Here is a 27,107-nt window from a genome sequence, read left to right on the forward strand (position 1 = left end):
CTAAGGGCTAGGCCAGAGACCCAAATACTAGCCCCACTGTAATTCTTTCAAGTCAGGGACCAACTGACAAGAAACATTCCAGCTCCAACATTCCAACTGTCTTACTAAGGGGCTAAAGCAGTAAGAGAGATATTTGGGTGTGTGTGTGTGTGTGTGTGTGTGTGTGTGTGTGTGTGTGTGTGTGTGTGTGTGTGTGTGTGTGTGTGTGTGTGTGTGTGTGTGTGTGTGTGTGTGTGTGTGTGTGTGTGTGTGTGTGTGTGTGTGTGTGTGTGTGTGTGTTTTGTTTTCTATTAAACAGTTGTTTAAGCCAATCTGGCTTCAAATCCTCAAGGGAAAATTTGGGGTCAAGAATCTATTGCCCCTTTTTGGTCATGCCTGAATTCTCCTCAAGTCATCCCACATCTTTTGGTGTAAACCAGCTATACTGACACACTGTACTGCAGACTTACCAAAGTGGAAATTCTTTTAGTCACTCTGGGAAAATTAAGAGATTCTACACAAGTGTTTCTTACTCACTTTAAAAACTCCTGTACTACCATATTTATTCACCATTATCTTCTGAATCCTCCTCTATCAGCCCAGAAGAGTGCATACAGCCTTACTTTCATGAAATGTTCTTTACAACTTAGAGGTTTAAATGTTCTTTTTTGAACTGTATAGTCTCTCTCACCCCAGCCCTGAGATTCTGCTTTATACCGCCTTCTAATTTCTGCCTGAGATCATGGCTCTAAACATACAGAATGTAAATATGGACTTTTGTGGCAAGGTCCCTTCAAAAGGTTCAAAATAGTAACCTCTATGCAAAAGGATAAGGATAACAGAAGAGGGCTTTTCAACAACTTCTGTGTCTTAAGAGAAACAGTAAAGTTGAATAAAAAGACAACAGGAGTTTCTGGCTGAGAACTGTCATATGTGAGAATCAATGAAATAACACAGAACTGTACTGAAAATATCTGGATCACATTATGAACATCCACTGCATTACAGAGAATATGCAGACAGTGCAGGAGACTTGGCTGGATTTATACAGAACATACACTTTTCTGGATAAATGGCTGATAAAAGCAGGTCTCAATTTCCTCTCAAAATAGTAGGGTGGGGCTTCCCTGGTGGCGCAGTGGTTGAGAATCCGCCTGCCAGTGCAGGGGACACGGGTTCGAGCCCTGGTCTGGGAAGATCCCACATGCCGCGGAGCAACTAGGCCCGTGAGCCACAACTACTGAGCCTGCGCGTCTGGAGCTTGTGCCCCGCAACAAGAGAGGCCGCGACAGTGAAAGGCCCGCGCACTGCAATGAAGAGTAGCCCCTGCTTGCCACAACTAGAGAAAGCCCTCGCACAGAAACGAAGACCCAACACAGCCTAAAATAAATAAATAAATGAATGAAAAAAAAAAATAGTAGGGTATGTTTTGTTTTTAGGTACTGACTTCCAGTTATTTGAACTTTCAGGATTTGTTTGGAGGCAACAAGAGTTTAATGAACTATACTCTTTTGACCTCTTACTCAGAGATGTGTAAAGAAACATGACTTGGTCTACCTACCAATGCAACGAGGGACATGGCCATAGAGAATGTGAACAAGAAAACAACTCACTGGGGCTCTCCATGTATTCTGGATTGCCTTTATTACCTTTTAAACAGATCTTATTCCACATTACAGTCGGCACCACTTCGCCTCTCCACTTGCTTCTCTTGCTTCCATTTAGTCCCAGAGTTTGAAACTGTGCGTTTAAAAGGTTTACTCCTGGTGCTCTTACTTCTTCACGCCACTTGGCTCCCACTCAGCAGCATCCTGGGGGAGTTGGTATGTTGCTCCCTCCCTTGAAAGCTATTCTAAAAGGTCACTATTTTCATTTGTGCTAATTGCCTGCGGAGATAAGATGAAGGGAAACTGAACTTTGGCGGTGCATAAACATATTTCAAGACCCACGCTCTGAAATATAACTGGGTTTCCCTAAGTAATGTGTGTTGTATGGGTGGAGGAGAGGGGGACAAAAGAGATGTGAAGGTAAGAGAAAGGAAGACAAAACAGTTGGAAGCTGTGAAGGCCCAGGGCAGAAGGAAAGGAGTTCTGAACAACAGTTAAGAGGGCTTCAGAGTGAGGGTAACATCAATAGGCAACAATGGAAATACAAGGAAATGCTGAGTCCTGGGGGCAAGGAATTATTTAATGGAAATAAAGCAGTAAAAATGGGGAAAAGACTGATATCCTACAGAAAGAGGTCAAGATCCAAACGATTAAGCCTTCTGGCTCTATCAAACTAGCCTAATCAGAGCTGTTCTCATTCAAGGGGTGCAGTGAGAAAGGATGGGCCAAATCTCACTTTTCCTAGTCACATGAGAAGGAATACCATCAAACTCAAAGCAAGAAAAAGGGAATCAGGATCCAATAAGTTTAAAAAAGCACTGGTTAGGCGAGTCCTTTGTAAACTGAACTGGGGTGCAGTGTTGGGCTCAGGCCCCAAGAAAAATTAGAGCATCATCATGTACCAGAACAAAAAGACCAGGCGAGGAGGCAAGCCAATCTGATAAGGGTCATGTTTAACCCCTGGCACATGGGTAATGAGGCATCAGATTATTTAAAGCCTGTGCTGAGTAGTGGGAAAGTAGCTCCTTAATATAAGGTCAGGCTAAACTCTCTAACTTAGAGTAGAGACCTGAACTTGCAAGCTTTCTGTGGCCATGGCTGGGCAGGGCAGGGCAAGGGCAGGCAGAGACCGACAATTCTAAGCAAGATGGTATGCCAGAGTCCAAGTCAGTTCAACAACTACCACCGAGTATCTGATATACATTCAGCCCTGAGCTAAGTGCTGGGACACAGAGAATTCACCTCCGACTTTAAAGAGTTCACAGGAAAAACCAGAGTGGCCTGTCTGTGACCACTTAACACAGGGTTGCTGTTAGGATTCAATGTGTTAATGACTGTAAAATGTTTAGTCGAAAGCCTGGCAAGTAGGAGGGAGGCATTCAAAAATCAGTAGCTGTTGATCAGTATCCTTATAATTATAATCACCATTATTATCACAATACCTACCACCGTGTTGTAGTTAACAGATTTTTTTAATTCTAGAAGAAACAGCTTTAAAATGTGCAGAATTTGTTTCGGAATGATTTGTTTCTTCAGACTGCCCATCAGACTAAGGATTTATATTACAACTAGGGTAAGACCTCTCTCCACTCATGATCTAGTTCTTATAATAGTCCAGGTGACAATGTTTCTGGCAAACTTTCTCCATCAGTCATGGGAATGTCAGCAGCAACGCAGTCTTGCACCCATGTTACCCACATTTTTTTGCATCCTGTGAAGCTGACTTCATAGTTTGTTGCTAATACTCACAAAAGGAGAAAAGCCACTGAGACTGTAGAACAACTACTTCCTTTTGTCACAGATCAAAAGGGAGAGACTGGAAGGGATAGCACAGGTCTCTCCTTCCCTCAAGACTGAAAAGTCCATCACTGTCATCATGGTCAATTCGTACTAACTGATCCCCCACAAGGAAGTAGATGCTTTACTAAAAGCATACATGAAAAACAATATCCCTAGCCTCCCTCGGGCTAAATTCTAAGAAAAATGCTGCGAGCAAACTATAGGAAAACAACCCAAATATGTTCTGAAGTGACTAAAAAGCAATTTAATTTAGAGTCAATCTAGTGTAGAGGTTTGCAATATGTTTAACAGAAAGAAATATGACATTCCATCTACTTGCTAAATCCTTAAAGAGTTATTAAATATAGTAAACTTATAAGTTCTTAGAAAATATGTCCAATTCAGGGAAGGGGAGGATGGAGACAGAGGGCAGAATGTGAGCATAAGAAATACAAAGAAACAAAAGGAGAGAAAAAGAAGAGTAAGAACAGAGAGGAAACCTGACACAAAATCCTAAGTGTACCAGGGAAAGAGGAAAATAAGAGGGAAATGAAAATGGAACTAGTATCCATGGAGTTAGAATGAATCATGGCTACTGACAGGTTTAACACCTTTGTTTTTCTGATAAACTGTGGCCTAGTGAGGCTGAGTCACTGCTTTGAGTTTACAAAGCTGGAGAGGGGCAGGACTAGAAAGGTGGTTAGTGCACAGTAAATACTCAAATTTGGGATGAATTAAAAAGACAAATGTTATGGTCTTTATGTTTGTGGGTCCCTCCCCTGCAAAATTCACGTGGTGAAGTCCTAGCCCCGAGTGTGGCTGTGTTAGAAGACAGGGCCTCAGGGTCCCCACTCTGATAGGAGTAGTGTCCTTACAAGAAGAGCCAGCAGAGAGCCGGCTGACACTCGCATCCACTTTCCTGCTCTTGCTCGCCCCAACGCATGCATGACAAGGAGGTCAAGTGCGCACACGGTGAGATGGCAGCAGCCTACAAGCCAAGAGAAGAGGTCTCAGAACGAAACCTACCTTGCAGGCACCTTGATCTGGGACTTCCCAGGCCTCCAGAACTGTGAGAGAAATTTCTATTGTTTAAGCCACCGGTCTGTGGAAATTTGTTACAGCCGTCCTAGCGAACTAAGACCACAAGCACTGAAGTCCTTTGGCAAGGTATTCAAAAGGAAAGTTTAACTTATTTATTAAACCTAAAATATACACACATCTTACCCCCTTTTCTTTTTTTTTTTCTGTTAAAGAATGAGAATGGGGCCACTGGCTAGCTTTAGTTTAAGCAAAAATCCAGGTAACACACTGAAAGGCAAACTACAAGATATCTACACATAGTAGAAACTCAATAAATAATGAGTTTATTTACTCAAATAATGAGTGGTCAGAACTTGATTCTGTGCTTACGAAAGTAACATATCCCTCACCTAGTCCCCAAACTATGCACCACCAACTGCAAATAACAAATGCTCCAAGTATGTGTGTCTGTTTTGCAGCCAACACCATAAAGAGGCAGACCACCCTTTTAAGAATCTGGCCAAGCCCCAAACACCCCTTTTCAACTTGCCTACTCTCCTAGCCCCTTCTTATCCCCGGGGAGTTTATGCCTTGACATTTAAAATTTTACATTTTATTGGCAAAACAAAATAGAATTTTTCATTATCAAATTAAGAAATCTGCCTAATATATTTTGTCTGGTGAAATAATAAAAATAAAAGGATTTATTGCCCAACTTGAACATAAATTTTTAAAATTTATTTATTTAATTAATTAATTTAAATTATTTAAATTAGTTTACTTCTTGGTGAAAAGAGGTAAATCTTAAGGGTTCAAAGGAAAATAAAAGTTACTGAAAAAATGCAAATTACCAAAATATAAAAGTAGAAATCTAGCAGTTTTCATTATGCCTTATAGTACTTTCCCAAAACAGTTGCTGCCAATTAGCATGGATGAATGAATAGGGTAAATATATAATAGAAAAACGAATAAGAAGAACCCAGAGTTTATAGATACAGAGTGGGGGACACTTTTAATAAGCATTTCAATTGTCTTAAATTTGTTGATGAAATGTGCCCAGAAAAAGATTATACCAAGAAAAGGCAGCAAAAAGAATACTGTTCTCCTTGTAACATGAATTAGGTAATACCACAGCATATCTTACAAATAAAAGCCCCTTAGAGTCTCAAAATAAAACCTCTTTAAATGGATGCCTAAATGGGTCCATCTTGTCTGCTCTGAAAAGAATATTACAGCCAATATACAATCTAAAATTTACAAAATGGGTCATATTCTAAAAATTCATTTTTATTTCAGAGTTGTTTGGAATTGATCACATTTCCCCATTAAAAGAAATATACACACACACACAGAGACACATAAATGTACATATTTATAAATGGTGACTGGGTTTCCACACCAGACCACAAGAGCCCAGGAATGTAATCAGGGAGTTGGGGTGGAGTGCGGGGAGAACACAGGAGTGCGGAACCAGTAATGGACCTGAACTACCATACATCTGAAATAAAAATAAACAGAGGACAAGATAGTTACAATAGCAGCAAATTACAAATAATGCCAATGCAATTAAATAAGAAATGATGTGTTTTTTTCCAAATCATCTTGCATATTGGTTAGAAGTAGAAGACAAATTTAATCCGCTAAGAAAGTGGAGACGTCTGTGGAGACGTAGAGGAAGGAGTAGGAGTACTTTCAAGCATTTTAGTGACTGGTGCAATTTTTGGGGGGGTGGGGTGTGCAACTTTAAAAAATACAAATTTCACTTCCACATCTGCAACATTTCCATTTTCCCTGATACAAATGTAATTCTAGTCAATCAATCATAAGGAAGGTAATTTGTTTATTTTGTAAATGGGATAAAAAGATGCGAGACAAGGAAAAGGAAACATAGCAAGATTTAGAACAGAATCCGGAAGGGAAAGTTAAGTGCTTAATAAATACTTGCTGAAAGGAGAGGAGGGACAAATCTAAAAAGACTGCTGACAGTGGAAATAACTAAAGTTTAAATAGTAAAAGAGAAAGACGGAGGTAAAAAGGAGAAAGAAGGACCTGACATGCCCGTACTATTTTTAAAGGGGGAAGAAAATAGGTGGTAATCAGAGAGTTCTCAGTACTGCCACTGGGGAGGGTCACTGACTCAGAACACTGGGATGGGTCTAGCCAGGAAACAATCATGATAACTAACATAAATTGAACATTTACTATGTACCAAGAACTGTTCTGAGAGCTTTTACAGGCTCAAAGCAACCTTCTGAGATAGCTACTATTTTTGTTGCTGTTGTTCTAATTTTATAGATGAGAAAGCACATTAATATGCCCAGTGTCATTAAGACAGAATGCCAGAGAGCCAGGTTTGAAACCTCGTCAATTTGGTTCCAAAGCCGGCACCATGAAGCACTACTGCCTCTACAGTAAAACCATCACACACACAGGGACAAGTGGTCCTAGTAAAGGAGAGAAAATGACGATGACAAATACAAAGAAGAGTTCTGCACTGTAAATTTCTATAGTTACTAAGTATTCCCCTGTTAATGAAAAAGTAACCAGTAGAAGACCTCTGGAATTTAGCACCCATTTGACAAATATTTATTGAGCATGATTCACTGTTCTAGACACTAGGGATACAGCAATAAACAAACCAGACAAAAATCTCTACAGGTGAGGAAAGTAGTAAAAAAAAAGATGTTTTTACAGTATACTAGAAGATGGTAAGGGCTATGGAGAACTTAAAATAACTAAAAAAAGAGCTAAATGAAAAGGTAACATTTCAGCAGAAATGTGAAGGAGTTGAAGCAGTACACATGAGGGTATCTGGAGAAGGGCATGACAAGCAGAGGAAATAAGTACTGCAAAGTGCCTGGCAAGCTTGAGGAACGGCAAGAAGGCCCGTGTGGCTGGAGGAGACTGAGGACAAACAGGAGGAGACAGAAGTCAAAGAGGTACCCAGGAGCCAGCTCAACCAGAGGCTTGCAGGGACTCTGGCTTTTCCTCCCAGTGAAACACATGAGTGGTTTTTTGAGCATGATCAGATTTATATTTTTACAGGTCTAAGTCAGATGCTGTGTTCAGAATAAATTATTTGGAGTCAATGGTGGAAGCAGGGAGACCAGGTAGGAGACAATTGCAATAATATAGGTGAGAAAGGATGGGGTACTGAGCGAGGGGAGCAGTAGCAGAGCTAGTAAAATGGGATTGGATTTAGGTGATTTTTGAAAGGCAGAGCCTAAAGGATTTGCTGATTAATAAGACTGGCGTGAGCGAGAAAGAAGAGTCCAGGATGACTCCAAGTTTTTTTCTGGCCCAAGCAACAGAAAGATGTCATCTGAGAAGGGGAAAACTGTAGGTGTTCCCACAGGATTGAGACGGGAAGAAGGCAAGTGGAGACCAGGAGTTCAGCCTGGACAGGTTAAGCTTGAGGTAACTGTTAGGTATGGAAATGTCAAGTAGACAATTGGACGTAAACTTCCTGGGAGGGATCTGGCCTGTAGGTATACATTTGAGAATCATCAGCATACAGACAGCACTTAACCCCCGCTATACCATCAGAGTCCACTGGGCCCAACTCTTCTTTTTTGAACAGTTCTATATTTAAGGATTTATATTTTATGACTTATTCTTTCTCAGAGGTATTTCCCATCCCTGTCCCACCCCCCAAAACCCAAAGAAAATGTTACTTTAAAAATAATAACAGGGCTTCCCTGGTGGCGCAGTGGTTGAGAATCTGCCTGCCAAAGCAGGGGACACGGGTTCGAGCCCTGGTCTGGGAAGATCCCACATGCCGCGGAGCAACTAGGCCCGTGAGCCACAACTACTGAGCCTGCGCGTCTGGAGCCTGTGTTCCGCAACAAGAGAGGCCGTGACAGTGAGAGGCCCGCGCACCGCGATGAAGAGTGGCCCCCGCTTGCCACAACTAGAGAATGCCCTCGCACAGAAACGAAGACCCAACACAGCCATAAATAAATAAATAAATAAATAAATAAAATTTTTTTTAAAAAGGTATAAAAATAATAACAAACACATTCTATCTTGCAATTAACATATGGGTTCCCTGAACCCTTTTATAAATCTAAGGTGCATTATGAGATTTTAGGGATCTTATTTTCCCTATATCTTGAAACATTCTGATTTTTCAATAAGCTTTACTCATTAATTATTCCCAACAATGTTTTAAAAAATGACCAAAGTAATAAAATGACAGACCAATGGCATACTCACTTAGAAGAATGATACAATAGTGAAATAAATCACCACTAACACATCATCCTTCAGTTTTCTTATTGCATTGCGCAAAGTATTGTATCATCTTTCAAGAAGGCATTAAAGAAGATTAGAGATGCTGTTTTTTTACCGTTTGCTCAGTTTTCATTGAATACAGTTTTTCACTTCCCACCCAAAATGACAAAGAAAAACTAACAGAGGAAAATGTTTCACAATTATTAGATGAATCCGAAGATGAATGCAAATACAGATAGCAGCACTCAACTCTAATGATGATGGTGAAGTCTGATATATAGAAGTGAAATCTTGAGACTACAACTCTTTAGATGATTACATTCTAATCTAGGATATAAGCTTGACCACAGTCAAGAATCAATAAGTAAACAATATATTTCTAATAACAAAAAGGAACTATGGTAGTCTCATCCAGTTCAACAGAAAGAATGTCCTCATGCAGTATTTTGCAGTGAGAATTGGGATCATCCTGTTTCACTAAAAGGACATGTAACAGTATTCTTTCTTTTCTTAGAATGTGACAAAATTTACTTGATACAGTTCATACATGGCCAAGTGCTGAAGGTAGATACATATATAAAGGTAACTGGAAGGAAACAGATGGTACAGAAATGAAAAGAAGATCATCTTTTGAACATAATTATGTATTGTCAAAGGATTTCTAAAAAAATCTTTAAATATTGTGTTTAGACGATGTAAGTGAAGGAAAAAGAACCAGAAGCAATAATTAGCTAGACCCTATAAGAGACATATTTGGAATCTGAAATCAGAATTTACAAGACGGGTATGTTCCAGGTTAATGAATGACATAAGCAATTAAATTACATTCAAAGGAGGCTGCTTTTTGAGGTATACGCTTCCCAAACTAGGAAAATAGGGAATAAAAATTGGGACAGTACATGTCAGTGAAACATCATATATTTGGAAGATTCACATCTACACAGGCAGAGATCTACAAAAGGAGCAGGAGCAGAACAAAGGGTCAAAAACAGTACAAACACTGACACAGAACCTAAAACTCACAGCATAAATATAACTTGTGACAATTTTAGAACGAGTTTGGGATTGGCTTGAGTACTACTCAGCAAAAAACTTGCTTTAGTTTGCGCTATTAGGAAGAATAGGGTTGAATTTGAATGTATTTTCACAGATGGAAAAGGAAGAGACATCAAGAGCACATTATTTAGATTTCAAAAAGAGTAAACGATTCTTTCTGTCCTTAGAAGAACCGTTAATGTTCTTCTCAGCTCAATGCAGTCTCAACTATTAATAGATTCAAAAACCCCTCTTAAAAAAATACCCCAAAAGATCTTGTACTATTAACAAGGCTAAAGAAGGTTTAGACACAATGATAAGAGAGTTAAAATCTGTACTTGCAAAAGAATGTCTGGAAGATAGCCTATGTCTATTTTCTTCAATATGATTGATATTAGTACAACAAATGCTTTCATTTTACAGGAAGAGGTTCAATTACAAGATCGCAAATTAATAAGACAATTCCTCATACGGCTAGGAAATGAACTTGCAGGAATAAATACAGAACTAGGAAGAGAACGTTTACCCTCTCAACGACAAGCGTGAGTCTCGGAGAATAGGAAGAAAGAAAGAGGATACAAAAAGGATAGGAAAACATGAAGTGCAGCAAAAAAGATTTTTAAAAAAACCATGAATAGTATTCAAATGTGACTTGTAGTCACTATAGGAGAGATATGTAGTTAGTTGCGTGAATGCATTTTTTCTTACTTCTAATAAAGTTGTTTTTCACTATAATTTCTTTCCTTTCCTTTTTTTTTTTTTTTTTACAGATTTGGTGCAGACTTTTTAAATTCTTTATTTATTTAAAAATTTTATTTATTTTTTTGGCTGCGTTGGGTCTTCATTGCTGTGCGAGGGCTTTTTCTAGTTGCGGCGAGCAGGGGTTACTCGTCGTCGTGGTGCGCGGGCTTCTTGGCTGCAGTGGCTTCTCTTGTTGCGGCACGTCGGCCCTAGAGCATGCGAGCTTCAGCAGTTGTGGCATGTAGGCTCAGTCGTTGTGGTGCACGGGCTCTAGGGTGCACGGGCTTCAGTAGTTGTGGCACACAGGCTCAGTACTTGTGGCTCGTGCGCCCTAGAGTGCAGGCTCAGTAGTTGTGGCACACAGGCTTAGTTGCTCCACGCCATGTGGGCTCTTCCCAGACCAGGGATCGAACCCACGTCCCCTGCATTGGCAGGTGGATTCTTAACCACTGAGTCACCAGGGAAGTCCTTCACTATCATTTCTTATTTCTTAAATTAGTCATAAGAGTTAAACAATCCTCCACTGAAGGATACAGACTGAAATCATGTCAGGTCCAGAAACTGATGCCCAATTACATTTCACTGGTATCAAAAAATATTTCGACTCTTAACACTTTAACAGGGAGAATGAATTGTGTACTGGCCACATACGGAGGTATTGCTTTGATAGTCTCATATTTCAAGTTAAGGTCTAAAAAAACTCCAGCTGTGAAAGCAACATAAACGGATTCTAAACTGTATCTCATCTATTAAGTTCCCAGGCCTGAAGAAGCTAACATCAACTCATCACGTGATACTCGATTTGTACAATAAATTATGAACCTGAAAAAAAAAAATAGTTAACCAAGATAAAAAGATTAGAGAGCCCACTGGGCCCAGCTGACAAACAGTTTTGGCTATTTGTCCTGGTTAACTGAGAATTAAATCCACGAGACTGGATGAAATCACTAAGTAAAAGAATCAAGGGAAGAGATCCAAAGACTTGACCCAGAGTATTACAACTTTAAAACTGAGAAGAAATCACCAATAAGATAAGAAGAAAACCAGGAGAGTGTGATGTCCTGGAAGTCAAGTACCCAAGAAAGCGCATCACAGAGGAGGGAATGATTAGCCACATTATGTTCTACAGGCAGGTCAGGTAACATGAGGACTGAGACCCAACCACTAGACTTAGCAGCATGGAGGCTACTGGTAATATTGACAAGAGCCATTTCAGTGGCAATAAAAACCTAATTGAGAGAGTTTAAGAGGGAATGAGAGGAGAAGAACTGGTATGAGCAAATAGAGACAACTCTACTGAGTTTTGCTCTAAGAGAAAAGAAAAGTAGCTGACAGAAAAGTGAGGTTAAGAGTATTATTTTCAAGTGGATGGAAGAACAGCTTAATGGTATGTTAGCGGAACTAATCTAGTAAACAGAGAAAACCTGATGATCCCAGAGAGAGGAGAGAGAACTGCTGGGTCCAGGTCCTAAACAGGCTAGCAGAGATGGGACCTAGTACACAACTGAGGGGTTGGCGTTATAAGGAAGGCAACTGCTTAGTGTACAGTAATGGGAGAGAGAGAAAGTTCACTGCCACTGATGGTACAAGGTGGGTAAAATGTGGTGGTGGGAAATCTCCTGATTGCTTCAGCTTTCTCACAAATACTCTAGTAACTAGAAGATCTGCAAACAAAAGCCAAAAGAAGGGATGATTTAGCAATGGATATGCATTCTGCAGAGACTGGCCTAAAATAGCATAGTATCAGGGCACCTTTCTCACCTGCCCTTTTTTGGTTTCTGTTACTCTGAAATCTCTTGTAATCTCCAAATGGCGTAACTTCTCCAAAGGGGTGTTGGGAGGACAGGGGACACACAAAGGAGTCACTGGTCCATAGTGATTCTGAAATCTCACTGGGCAAATGTTCGGAGTTCCTTGATTAGGTCTCAAGGCTGTGGTAGGGATTCTCTGTGGCTCTTGCCTTTGAATCATCCTTCTTTTTTCAAGAAAGGTAGCACGTATTAGCAGCTGAGTAATTTTCTCAGCCTATTTCCTGCCAGAACAATTTTGGGGGTTCAACAGCTTCTTTTCATTTTGAACTGTCTCTTCTCCTTTTCAGTTGTAGCTGCAGTGGGCCTCCTGTGAATCTCACTGAGATTCACTGCATTAGACAAAAGCTATACCCACAAAAATCTTCAAGATAAGCTCTTCTCTACCTTCTCTCATGCTAAAACAGTTATAAGTCCTGTTCCTTGATTGAAAGGTCTTCTGTGTGACTCTTAAGGTTTTTCTTAGGTTTTAACAAAAGGTTTTACAGCCACACCCTCAGCTTCATCTTTAGACCACGATTCTCCTGGCAGTGCCCTTGAACTGACCTTTTTTGTTTAACAGTCCTGTCCTCAATTTATTTCTCTCTTCTTATACTTGAAGCAGTAAGAAGAAAGCAGGGGGCACCTTCAATGTTTTGCTTGGAAATTTACTTAAGGACATCTGCCAGTTCACTAGGCACCTTTTCTGCTTTTCACGCAACTACAAACATAGTGATGCTAAAATTTCTACCACTATATAACAAGGATCCCCCTTTCCTCCAGTTTCCTTTCCTCTGAGCCTTCATGGCGATCTCCTCAAAGTTCCAAATTTTAGAAACAACATTTCCAAGGTACTATGATTTTCACTAACACTCTCCTCCGAGGCCACTACCCAGTTCCAAAGTCACTCCTGCATTTTAGATTTCTGCTGTAGAACCACCCCGCTTTGGGTACCAAAATCTATAGCTGTCTATTTCTATATAACAAATCATCCTCAGGGGACTTCCCTGGTGGTGCAGTGGTTAAGAATCCGCCTGCCAATGCAGGGGACATGGGTTCAAGCCCTGGTCCGGGAAGATCCCACATGCCACGGAGCAACTAAGTCAGTATGCCACAACTACTGAGCCTGCGCTTTAGAGCCCGCGAGCCACAACTACTGAGCCCGCGTGCCACAACTACTGAAGCCTGCGCACCTAAAGCTTGTGCTCCGCAACAAGAGAAGACATCAAAATGAGAAGCCCGCGCACAGCAACGAGGAGTAGCCCCCGCTCACCGCAACTAGAGAAAGCCTGCGCGCAGCAATGAAGACCCAACGCAGCCAAAAATAAAAATAAAAAAATAAATTTATAAATAAATTTATTTAAAAAAATCATCCTCAAACAACAGCTTAAAACATCACTTATTATCTCACAGTTTACGTGGATCAGGAAGCCAGGCGAGGCTGAGCTGGGTGCCTCTGGTTCAGGGTCTCTCACGAGGCTGCCATCAAGGTGTTGGCTAGGGCTGTAGTAATTTCAAGGCTGGACTGGCAAGGATCCACCGCCAAGCTCACTCACCTTGCTGTGGGCCCTAAACATCATCTCTCTGTCATGTGGGACTCGCCATAGCACTACTCACAACACGGCAGTTTGCTTCTCACCACGTAAGCGCTTGGGAGAGAGCTGGAGAGGGCAAGCACCCAGGATGACAGCCACAGTCTTCTCATCACCAAATCTTGGCAGTGACATCCCATCACATTTGCCACATTCTATTAGTTTGAAGTAAGTCACTAGGTCCAGCCTATACTCAAAGGCAAGAGACTGAACAAGAGTGCGAATACCAAGAGGTAGGAATCACTGGAGACCACCTTAGAGGCTGCCTATCACAGACTACATGGAAAGAATTACAGCAGGCCAGTTAAGAGTACTGACTCTCGGGCTTCCCTGGTGGTGCAGTGGTTAAGAATCTGCCTGCCAATGCAGGGGACACGGGTTCAAGCCCTGGTCTGGGAAGATCCCACATGTCGCGGAGCAACTAAGCCCATGTGCCACACCTACTGAGCCTGCGCTCTAGAGCCCGTGAGCCGCAACTGCTGAGCCCGCGTGCCACAACTACTGAAGCCCATGCGCCTAGAACCTGTGCTCCGCAACAAGAGAAGCCACCACAATGAGAAGCCCGCGCACCTCAACGAAGAGTAGCCCCTGCTCGCCACAGCTAGAGAAAGCCTGCACAGCAACAAAGACCCAACACAGCCAAAAATAAATAAATAAATAAATTTATTTTTAAAAAAGTACTGACTCTGAAGCAAAACTACTGGGTTTGACTCTTGCTTCTGTATCACAATATGAAAAACGAATCATAAAATAAGACAATAGTTGTGAAAGGACCTGACCTCATACACAGGAGGCACCAGGGAATTCCTGTCCCCTTTTCTCTTCCAATCCTAATTGTCTTTAACCATCTTGAGAATTTCCCTGGCATTAGATGTAATCTCCAAGCACCCACTACCAGAGCAGCATGGTATTGAACAACATGAAAAAATATTATTTTGACTTTCAATGAGTCCAAGAAACGTATTTTTAATAAACTTAATAAAATCAAACAAAAGGATAAAAAGAAAGATCCGGAATCAATGAAACAGAGCAGAGGGGAATATACACACAACAGCAACTGTCTCCCCCACCCCACCCCAATCCTGGCATCTGCTTTTAAATTGTAATGCCAATCTTGGCAAAAAAATACCATATCACTTTTTATCTAATTAGCAACTAAAAGTACAATAAAGAGAATAAATAAATCATTAAGAATGATTTAGATGCTTTTATTTAGATGTCAGTTTATCTGAGGCATATGGCATTCAACAATAACACTGGGGAGTAATATCATCCCCATTTTACAGATGAGACACAAGAGCATAAAGATGATGGGACTTGTTTTAATAACACAGCAGGTTAACAACTGAGCAAGAATAGAACTGCAACCAGCATATGATGTAATACACAATGAAGCTATAATCAGTTCTTTTTGATTTTCATGGATATGGCGATCTGGCTAAAACGGCCAGTGATTAAGCGTTCCTCTCACACTCAGGAAAAATAACTGACAGTTATTTTAAAGAATGAAAGGCAGGCTTTGATTATTTAACCTCTAAATTAATGGTCTAAATTCAAATAAGCAAATAAAACACCATGTGAGTTAATACACAAATAAGGTAGCACAGAACCTACAGATACGAATTAAGTGGAATCAAAACCCCATATTTTAGGCTACACAGATAGTTCATTATACTAAGAGTATCTAATTAACCTTTTAACTAATATTTGTGCAGTGTGTTCTATGCTGGCCTTATATTACAGGTACTACATGTTACCTCATTTAATAACAGCGAAGGATGCTGAAAAAGCGTTTGTGAAGAGGAGCAGCAAGCTCACCTTCAGAGGAGGAACAAGAACGCTGTGCTTTAACCTGCTCACGAGTTTTTAAAGCAGCACATATTTCCAGAACCAAGATGGGAAAAAGGGAGCTAGCAAAGGAAGACTACAACTCCTAAAATGTACTTTATTCATTGCAAAAAGAAATGAAAGAAAATGTGTTTTGGGAGTTATAGCCTTCACTTCCCTATCCCCCCCATCCCCACGCCAGTATGTGTGCTTTACCACATTGATTTTCTACCCCTTCAAGTATACAATTAAAATCTTAAAAAATGAATGTTTGCTTAAATGGTTCCAACTTTATTCCCTAATTTATAAATTTTACAACAAAATTCCATATTCTGGTTTGAAAAATGACAAAAGATACTTGTTTAAAAGTAAATGCCACATTAAAACGAACAATATTAAAACATACATATTAAGACAGGCAACTTTCTTATACAACTGGAAGAGCTTACCTCTCAGCATTCATGTATCCGGCCGCCATCTCTACCTAAAAATGTTATTCTCACCTCCAAACCCTGATTGCAAGGCCTTCTGCCTCACACCTGTACAACCCTATAGTTGTTACCCAACAACTACCCACTAGAAATCGAGCTCCCTGCCTCTAGTCCCTCCCCAAACTATTATATCCACAGAACCTAAAACCAAAGCACTAATTTGAGAAGGCTAAATATTGCTGTACTGAAAAATTTAACAATTTCTTATTTTCTGTAGAATAGTGATTCCAGTATTCAAGATCCTCCAGGTTATCCATCAAACCATTTCTTTCTGCCATTCCTGTCTCTTTCAGTAATACTGGTCCCTTCACTATCCCCCAAACTTTCTTTCCTCCCTTCTTTTCGCTACACAAATGTCCAATCAGTGCCTACTCTATGCCAGGCACCTTTCTAGGCTCACAGAATACGCCTAGAAAGTGCCTTCATGGAGTTTACATTCTGGTTGAAGGAGAAAGGCAATAAACAAACATACACAGCAAGTCAGGTGGTGGTAGGTGCTAAGGAGAAAAATAAAGATGGGGAAAAGGAATGGGAAATGTTGAATAAAGGGGTAGGGAATTACTGTTTATACAGGGTGCTCCTGATAATGTGACAACTGAGTAGAGATTTCACATAAACAAGGAAGTCAAGCAGATACCTGCAGAGAGAGCAAGGAGGTGGGCAAAAGCTAAGGCCCTGAGGCAAGGGTGTGTTTGAAATGTTCCAAGAATGGGCAGAAGTATAGAAGAACAGGAGGTCAAAGACAGCCAGGGGAGCAGGCCATTTAGGACCTTACAGTCCAGTGCAGGGCGTTAGACTTTTATGCTGAGCGAGATATGAACCCACTGGAGAGTTTTGGCCAGAGGAGCAATGTAATGTGACACTTGAAAGGATCACTCTGGCTGCTGTGTTGAGAACAGACTTCAAAGAAGGGGCTGGAGAAGAAGAGAAGCAGGGAGGCTAGTTAGAAAATTATTATAATAATACAGGCAAGAGATAGTGGTGGCGTGACCAGGATGAAAGCAATGGGACTCAGGAGTAGTTGTTAAGGTTTCATGGTCATTCTTGACACTGTATCTCTGCTTCTGCCAGTTCTCCATCTGACTTGTATCTAGTTAGTTCTCCCAGAATCTAGCTTAAATTACATCTCCTTCAAGAAACCTTTCCCAACCAATCTCATCCTCAGTGATTACCCATTTTTCCCAGCTCCTGTCGACAACTGCCCATACCACCTACCGACTGGCATGTCGTCTTTGCTACAACGTACGGTTATTTATCTATTTAACTTCTATGTCCCTATTTTGCCCCATTATCCTTGAGAAAGAAAATACTTTATAACTCTTGGTATCCTCATTTTGCTGCATAAAACAGATATTCAATAAATGTTCACTAATAATCAAATGGCATCACCTAGAAATTACTATCCCTCAAAAGAAATGATCATATACTCACTTTCTCCTTTAACTGCCAAAATCAAAGAGAGGCCTGACACGGCGCTGCTATCACCCAGGCCACATATCATCTGGGGCTACAGTCTGCAAGAGCTGCTTACTTAGCCACAACTAGTTTCTCTGGACCAATGGTTTTCAAAGGGTAGTCTCTGGCCCAGTAGCATCAGCATCCCCTGGGAATGTATTGGGAATGTATTAGAAATGTAAACTCCCAGGTACACTCAGATCTAAGGAATCTAAAACTCTGGAGATGGGCCCCAGCAATCTGTGCATTCTGATGCACCATAAAGTTTGAGAATTATTGCTCTGGCTTACAGATTTAAGTAATTACCCTGTTTTTACAAGAGATTTCTGGAACGATTCCATCCTGGCTCACATCCTCATTCACCTCAACCATCATCAGAAGTCCAAGGCTTCTGGATGGCTCGCCCTGTACAGCTCTGCACAGCTGCTCTTCTGGTCCCGTCTCTGGCTCTCCCTCGCCCTCCTAAGCCCTCACGGTCATGAGTTACCCTCAGTAACCTCTTCTATATACTCACTCTCTTCTCTGCGATGTTCCCTTCACCTTTTTGCTCTAAAGGAAACCTGACCACTCCTGAGAACACTGCTGCTTCTTCAGTAGGAGCTTTCCTCCCTCCCTCACATACCTCAGGCAGTGGCAAGCATCCTCCCTACTCAGCGCTACCATCTCATGTTGAACCTCACAGGTATCCTCCTCGCTTTCCAAGACTACTTCTACCCTCCGTCCAAACTGCAGATCCTTTGAAACAGGTGTCGCCTGCCTACCTCCTCAAGTCTTAGCACAGGGCTCCCTGTCTTCATCTCCTTTATTAGTTTTATCATTCTTGACGATCTCAACATCCACACAGTTGATTCATTAACTACTCTGGCCTCCTAGCTGCTGGTACTGTTTTAATGTGTTTAAGCGCCAACTATATTTTTTCACAACTTAACTGAAGCAACTGACCTAGCACCGTGTCCCAGCACCGTCATCACCAATAACCACACCATCTCCAAAATCTCAAGTGTCTCAAGCATTCTCCTCTCACACCATCAGGTTTGCCTGCTCTAGGAGTTTTCCCACGCTAGCATCTCTCCAGCCTCCTTCAGATCTCTAATCTACAGGTCGATCCTACTGCTTTTTCACCACCCTACTCCTCTCCTCCTCATGTTCTTCACTGCCTCCTAAGCCAGTTTAGATTCTAGGGTCCAACACTATACGTAATCCTTTTCAAAAAGTCTTAGTTCCTTTGCCCCCTTTTCCCTTAGTCTAACTTACCTAGTAAAATCTCAATTCCTGGTTAAATCCAACTCTTGCATCTAAACAACAGAAGATTGCTGGATAAAAATCACACAACTGACTTACAACCACTCACTCAAGTTTATGACCACAGATTTTAAGCGTCCTACACCTCTCTAGTAAGTTCACTTCCCATTTTTTTGAGATGACTACTATTTCACACCTTGTCCTCTCTCCTCAAATCTGCGACACTTCTTCTCCACTCCCTGCACTAACACTTTCAGCTACGTTCATCTTACATGTTATAAAGAAAGCAGACACGCACAGAGAACTCCCTCTTCTGCCTGAAACCAACGCCACCAGCCTATCTGGCTCTAAATCCACACACTCCGCCCTCCTTCCTATTAAAAAGAAAGAAAACTGCTTCTGGCCAATCCCTCTCTGTATGCTGGATATAGCAGACTTTGCTCCTGCAATTAGCCTCTTTCTTTTCAGCACCCTCAATTCTTCCCCTACTGGATCTTTCCTAGTGACAAAAGACATGTCTTGATATCACCTATCTTTTAAAAATTGTCTCTTGAATACACATGCCCATCTAGTAACTGCCCCAATTCTTTGCTCCACCCACAACTACACAATATTTCACTGTCTCAACATCTTCACCTACCAATTAACAACTCAACCCATTCCAATTGGCTTTTTTATCCCCATCATTCCAACTCAAACAGCTCTTACTGAGTTCACCAATGACTAACATCCTACCAAGGCCAATGACCAATTATTTGGTCTTAAGTAATCCAAACCCAACAACTTCTTCCCCAGGGTCTGTGATATCACATACTTGCCTTGTTTCCCTCCTACCTTACCCAATTCCAGTATCCTTTTAGACCTCCAGTGAGATGCCTCAGGGCTTCTACCTCAGCCTTATTCTCCAGTTACATTTTCTCCCAAGGCTTTAAATATGCACTGATGAATCTTGACCTTATACCTTCAACTCACATCTCTCTTCTGAGCTCCAGGCTCATATCAAATTGCCACTGAACTTCTCCACTTGGATATCTACTACACGTTTCAGACTAAACAAGTCCAAACCATAAATATTGTTTTTTCCTGTGTACTCTCTGTTCTGTTGCAAGGAAATGCCCCCTCCATCCTAATTCCTCAAACCAAAAGTTGAATAACCCAGATTTCTCTTTCATCTCACCACACACACAAGCCATCTTTAATCTTATCAAATTGCCCTCCAGAGTCTAAGCCATCTCCTCTTGCTTCTTGACCCCCCTTATCACTTTTCGTAAAGCAAGTCAACTCTCCTGCTGAAAATCTCCCAATACCTTCCCATTTTTAACCAGAACAAAATTCAAATCTCTACCACGGGACATGATCTGACCCTCACCTACCTCTCCAGTCTTATCTTCCTACGTTCTTTTTGTTCTCTACACTCCAACCACACCACCCCCTTTCTGTCCTTTGAATGCCCCAAACTCATTCCTATCTGAGGACTCTGTATTTGCTACTCCTTCTGCTTATAATGCTTTCCTCCCGTAGTTTGACAAGACGGTGTTTCTTATCATTTAGGCCTTTTCCACCCTAGCTAAAGCATTCAGGGTCATATTACCTTTTCTCTATAGCACTTACTAGTTTCTGAATTTATCTTGTTTGCTTACATGTTTACAACTTTCTTTTTCCAGTTACAGAATACAAACTCTATGGAAAAGAACTTCGTCTTGTTCATGCTCTTTCCCCACCTCTTAGAAAGTGATCAGCACACAGTCGTCATCAATAAATGTGTTAACTGCTTGAGTCTCATTAATATAATCATTTATTTAGCCCCTTACAGTTTCCTGAGCTTTAAAAATATGCATGAGGGACTTCGCTGGTGGCGCAGTGGTTAAAAATCCGCCTGCCAATGCAGGGGTCACAGGTTTGAGTCCTGGTCCGGGGAGATCCCACATGCTGCGGAGCAACTAAGCCCGTGTGCCACAACTACTGAGCCTGTGCTCTAGAGCCCGCGAGCCGCAACTACTGAGCCCACATGCCACAACTACTGAAGCCCGTGCGCCTAGAGCCTGTGCTCTGCAACAAGAGAAGCCACCGCAATGAGAAGCCCGCCCACTGCAACGAAGAGTAGCCCCCACTCACCACAACTAGAGAAAGCCCACATGCAGCAACGAAGACCCAATGCAGCCAAAAATAAATAAATAAAATTTAAAAAAAAATTATAAAAATATGCATCAAACCAATTTCACTCAAAGTATAAATATAAATTCTGCAATAATAATAGAAGCCTCTTGTTATCTTTCTATATACAAATCTGATCACACCTGATCCTGCTTAAAATCCATCAACAGCTCCTTGTTGGAATAAACAAACATCTTTATTCAGATAATCTAGGCTCTAAAATTTTAAATTTTCATCCATCACTATTCCACTCACCCCACACATACAAGCCACGTGGAATTATATATGGTTCACAAACGTATATACTATCTCACCAATCTATCCCTTTTTGGGAAAGCAATGACCCTTTCCATGCCTCACCCACTCAGCCTGTCTCCTCCTCTGTAAAGACTCCTTTGAACTCCTAGATGCTGTAAGCTCTTCTGTCCTCTATCTGCTTTGCCTCCTGTTAAATAGGAGAGTTCTCCCTACTCCTAAAGCTAATCCCATCTTCTCAAAGCATAAGAGCAATCCTTTCTCTTCTCTCAAATACTCCACTTCTCCTTCTCAAATGAATTTGTTCGGCTAGCTTTTAAACATGACCAAGTCTCTTTTATTTAAAATAAAACAAATAAACCTTTCTCTGCTGCACATACTCTTCTGGCTACACTCTACATCCCTTCAGAGTCAGTCAAACTTTTCCAACAACTGTCTACACTCACTATTCCTATCTCCATTTCCTTCTCCCATCCCCCCTCTGCCCCCAAACTCCTGAACTGACTCCATTCCCAGGATTCTGCCTTCATTAGTCCATCAAAACAACCCTTGCAAAGGTCATCAATGACCTCCACGTTGCTAAACCCATGGACATATTTCAGTTCTCTCTTCCTGCCACTCTTTTATCTTAGTTTCCTAATGTCCTGGTTTTCCTTCTGAAGAACAAGCTCTCGGAATCTTGTTCCCTGCCTTCTTTGCGGGTTCATCTCCTCTACCAGGTAGGCATCAACTTCTCTCCTTGCTCTACATTTTCTCCCTAGGCCAGTCTCATCTTCAGCCACTGACTTTCAACATCATCAAACGTGCCCACAGCTTCAGTTACGATTGCATGCAGGTTTCTCACAAATTTATAGTTTCATCCTCTATCTTTCCTTGTTATTTCCACACCTAGGTAGTCAACTATCTAAGCGGTATTTCCCCTTGAACATCTCAGAGTTACCTAAAAGTACTAAAACCAAAATCAAACTCATGATACCCTTCCTCTTCCCACCTACAAAAACACTTGGACCTCTTCCAAACCATGACACCATGCTACCGACTGTACCTTGGGCACCTCTCTCAGGCAGTTCTGCTTCCTGCAGCACGTGCTGTCACTACCATTCTCTGTCCCTTGGACTATTACTCAGCCACCACCGAACTTCTCTCTGTACTCTTACTCCTCTCTAATCTGTGTAGATATCTTTTTTTAAAAACAAATCTAATTATAAACTCCACTTCAGCCTACTCCCAATCCTACTTAAAGTCTTTTAATGGCTTTTCACTGCCAAGTATCTATTCACAGTATCTGGCCTCCAATGTTAGCTGAACTGAACTATGTCTACATTTTGTGATAACTCAATTTACTATTAAGTCTAGTTCTCTAAATGCGTAAACCAATTAGGATGACAAAATAGGGATTAAAAAGTGAGTATTTAAAAATTAGCCTGACTACGACCTGAATAACAATAACAACCTTAATAGCCGCTGTTATTATTATCATTATGTTACATCTGCTTAGCACAAAATAGCTTCCAAAAATAGATTATTTCGATACTCTGTTAGGTATTAGTAGTCCATTTTAAAGATTAGAAAACCAATGCTGGAAAGGTTATACACTGACAAATGGCACCACTGAGACCAAAAACTGTTGTCTTTTGACTCACAGTCGATGATTTCCATGTTTTGTGATAAAGCCATCACTTACTGACTACTTCGTTTCTAAAATGGCTGATACACATTTTTCTAAGATTACTCCATTAATGCTCTCAAGAACTATCACATCCTTTTCACAACCTGGAAAATCTAGGTACATACAATTAAGTAATGTGTCTCAAGTAATTAATGGATATGGAAACAGAATTCAGGTTACCTCATTTTCATTTCTCTACTCCAGCCTGTATCAGGCTGAATGGTAGCAGTGATAAACCAGACACTATTGAACAAATAAAAGAAGATGTTAAGTGTGATGTAGGAAGCTCTGAGGCCAGACAGACAAGGGTTCAAATCCTACCTCTGCCAATTCTAAATTGTGTGACTTTAGCAAGTTACTGAAGTTTCTACTTTCTCCTCTGTAAAATGAAGATAACAGCTAATTCTCACATGTGTTGAGGACTGAAGTATATGCCTAACATATACGTTATTACTCAATAAACAATTTAAAAGAAACAAAATTAAAATATCAGCTTCTCCCAAAAGAAGATAGTATAAAAAAATAAATATTATACTCCAATAAAGATGTTAAAAAATAATAAATAAATAAATAAGAGCCACAGAGTTTTAAAAAAATATGGAATTGAGTTTCCAGCCCTGCCATTTACTAATTATCATGTACTCTTTCTTGGTCTCTTTCCTAACTTGTACAATACAGATAATGATTCCAGGCCCTTAGCACTGCTGTGAGGATGAAATAAGATGACATATAAAAGCACTTTCTTAACCGGAGAGCATCATGCAAAAATCATTATTATCTGTGTACACACACTGACTACCACTGTGTTATAAATTCTTTAAGGGCATGAGGATCTTTAATCATCTTTGTATTTGTAACAGCTAGTAGCACAGACCTCTGCCCACTATAAACATTCATTAAATGTTGGCTGAACTGATTTACTGAGAAGACAGGACTGAAATATGACAAAACAACAGTTCAAAGTGAAATACAGAAGTTCATCCATATAGAATATGAGTAAGAGAGAGCCTGAGACCAGTCTAGCTAAGATCAGCTCAGACGGGGAGAACACATCTTGGCTTCTGGGAATTTAAATAAGTGGTCTATAATTTGGTTTCCTGGACATAAATTGTAAAATTATCAAACAAGTAAGTTCCCTCAGTACAGGAATCGTATGTCTCCCTCTGTCTTCCCTGCCTCTGCCCCCCACTTTCTCTCTCTGTCGCCCTCCCTGTTTTGGACAGTGAAGAGGAGATGGGGAGAATAAATGGCATAGCAAATACTTAGTAGCACTGCACCCCTCCAAAAAAAAAAGTTTAGAAAAAATAATGGGGACGTTCTCCACCAGGAGGCAACTTTAACGAGCGTTCTCTAGTCGCAAGTACTTAAAATACTGATTAACGGGAGACATTTCACATAAAACTAGTTTGTATTTATCAAAGTTCTCCCTGCATGAATTCAAAGGCATCCTTCACATGCTAGAGAAAATGTTCTGGGGTAGTGAGTGGTCTGCTGAACGTTCAAACCAAAAACCTGGCTTGCACTGGCTATTTACTGAGCATCTACTATTTGCCATACATCATGTTAAGCACGTTTCATAGATTATCTCAAATGTTTACAACAATCCTGGGTAACAGGCATTATTTTCCCTATGTGATGAATGAAGAAACTGAGGTTCAGAGAGGTTAAGTGACTTGTTCACGGCCAAACAACTGGAAGTGAGAGGTGGAATTCAGACCTAGTAAAGTCTCTAAAACCTACATTCTTTGCACCGTATCGCTGCCCCCAATGCTAGCAATTTCACTGTAAAGGAGGGTGACTCAACAGGGAAGTGGGGAGGAGATCTGACAAAAAGCCATGTATACAGCACAAGACAGCATTCTATCTCAGAGTTCTAGACGCACAGAAGCAAATTAACGAGCCGTGTCCAACTACACAACCCAAATGCCTGGATGAGCTGTAACTTCTACTTTTCGGCTCTGCAGGTTCTAAGAATGTCCACACTGCTCAGAGGTATTGACAACTAAATAAAGTTCAGCAGTTTTTCTAGAATGCTTAGAACAGTACCTTTAAGTCACTGCTGGTACCAAACCAAGCAGGCAATGGAGGTGATATATGCTTCACAGTTCTTTCATGCTTTCCAGACACTAACCTTTCCTGCACAACTGGATGTCTTCCTGGCACACAGAGTGCTACACAAAATTCACTTCCCAGAACTTTAGAATTAGAATAGATATCTTATAGATGGGGAAACTGCAGTCAGAAGACTCAAATGATTGTCCAGTGTCACCTGGCTGGGTACTGGCCTCGATAAAATTCTGACCTCCTATTCCTCGTCCAGTAAGTTTTCTCCACAGTAGCCCCTCAGTGCCTCCCACTTAATGCTTGACTACTTTGATTTCCTTCTCTAAGGAAATGACCTTGATCTCATGCAGCTATGGCTCCTTCTGGACATTTTCACTGAATCCAGCAAATGTTTGAGGCACTGGGCCAGACGATGCAGATCATGAAGAGACAGAGCTGACACGTTTTTTTCCCTCTGCACAGTGCTACCCCATCGTTCAGGTGTCATGGCACACATAGAAAATGGTAGTATTTTTATGGCACAAAGTGGCAAACTAGAGTACACATGGACCAAGTGACCTAGGGAATCCTGGGCCCCTCCTGGCTGCTCCCAGGGTTGAGGGCAACAGTTATCTTGACGTACATGTTTCTCAACGCAGCATGTGGTACTCTGGCTGGAAAGCTCTGTTCTGGGGCTAACAAGCCAAGGGGATTGAGACAAATTTACAAATAACTGTAATATAAGCACAAAGGAAATAACTGAGGAGACTGTCACTGTCTGCTCTCATCAAACATAAATGAGTGGAAATGAGACTAATTCAACTTGCTTCCTTTTATAACTCCTCTTCCAAACAAATCAAAAGACAGAATAACCCATCCTCTGGTTAACAGGTAGTTCGTCAGTCCCACCGATGAGGCTGCAAAGACCCTAGACACAGATGCCTCATTCAGAGATGAAAACTACTTAAAGGTCATAAGTGTGTCAGAAAAGTTCTTTGACTTCTTCCAAATACTACAAAAATAAATCAACAGAGAGGAGAAAATTAGATTTCAAGGTCATATTCAGATATGAAGGGGGAAGCAGGAAAAGCAGCCCCTACACACACACAAGCTCCATTTCCATAAACCTAGTTTAAATTCTGCCGTCTGATATTTATAAATCTAGTCTGCCCCAGCCAAGTAGGTTTCTGCGATTCCAGACATCTAGGCTGAAGGGCAAAGGGCAAAGGGCAAAGTGAAACCTTCAAAAGCTGGCTAGTAGCCAAGGGCATCACATCTAGGAGGCTCCCTTAGCAACACACAACAACTGTCTTCTCAAGAGAAGACACTGCCGTCTTTGCAAGGGACTACAGATGTTGTTTTCACAACTAACTGCAGGGGTTTTTTCCCCCTGTATTATTTTCCCTGTCATTCTCCTAAAAGTTACCACATTTCATAATTTAAAAGTCTCCCTAGTCCCAGTATGTTTCCCTCCATCCCAAATTACAACACCAGAGTTAACAATAAATTAAAATAATGTACAGTATTAAGTTCCTGGCAAAATATAAGATACTTTATAACGTTTGGTTATTAATTACTATTCTAGCTGCTACAGACGTGGTTCCTAACCATGGGCAAGTCACTATCTGTGACTTAATTACTTCCCTCATAAAATTTTAATAACAACAGTGACCTACTTCACAAGACTATTGTGAAGGACAACAAAAATTATTAGATAAAAACTTTCAAAGGCTAATTCCTAATTAAGAATCATACCACCTACTGGCTCTCAATATCTAATGAGACGCTTTGCTATCAAGGTCAGTGTCCCCCAAACAAAACACAGCCAGGCCCTGACCCACCAGGAAGATTGCAGCTCCTGGGATGACCGGCTCACTTCACCTGCCCCATGTGCCTTCTCCAACCTCCCAAGCCTGGGGGATGGCACTGCACTGGGAGCTCAGCCCTTGCGCCTAAGTCTAACAAGGTAAACAACATTCTTAAAAAAAAAAAAAAAAAAAAAAAACACGACCCAATGTCACAATCACGGCTAGGCTTTAAAACCCTCACACCTGTGAGGAGAAGGGGCTGTGGCAGCCCGTGCTCCGTGGGGAAGGCCATTTGTGCAGGAGCAGAATCTCGCAGCTTTCCACTCCTTATATGTGCAAGTGCAAGCCCTCACCCGCAGCACTCTGTACTCACCCAGAGGTACATCATGT

At 41.1% G+C, this 27,107-nt stretch overlaps 1 protein-coding gene and 1 pseudogene across 24 annotated transcripts in view; one reads left to right on the plus strand and one right to left on the minus strand.

Annotated features, from left to right (window-relative positions):
- The window catches only part of RBFOX2 (RNA binding fox-1 homolog 2), a 266,538-nt gene that overhangs the window by 125,250 nt on the left and 114,181 nt on the right, over window positions 1-27,107 (minus strand). The gene's annotated exons all lie outside the window — the stretch shown is intronic.
- Window positions 1,092-27,077, plus strand: LOC309609202 (ATP synthase membrane subunit K, mitochondrial pseudogene; annotated as a pseudogene). Its single transcript has one exon. The product of its transcript is annotated as an ATP synthase membrane subunit K, mitochondrial pseudogene (transcript).

Source organism: Balaenoptera borealis (assembly GCF_965194805.1).
Source record: "Balaenoptera borealis genome assembly, chromosome: 13".
Taxonomy (NCBI): Eukaryota; Metazoa; Chordata; class Mammalia; order Artiodactyla; family Balaenopteridae; genus Balaenoptera; species Balaenoptera borealis.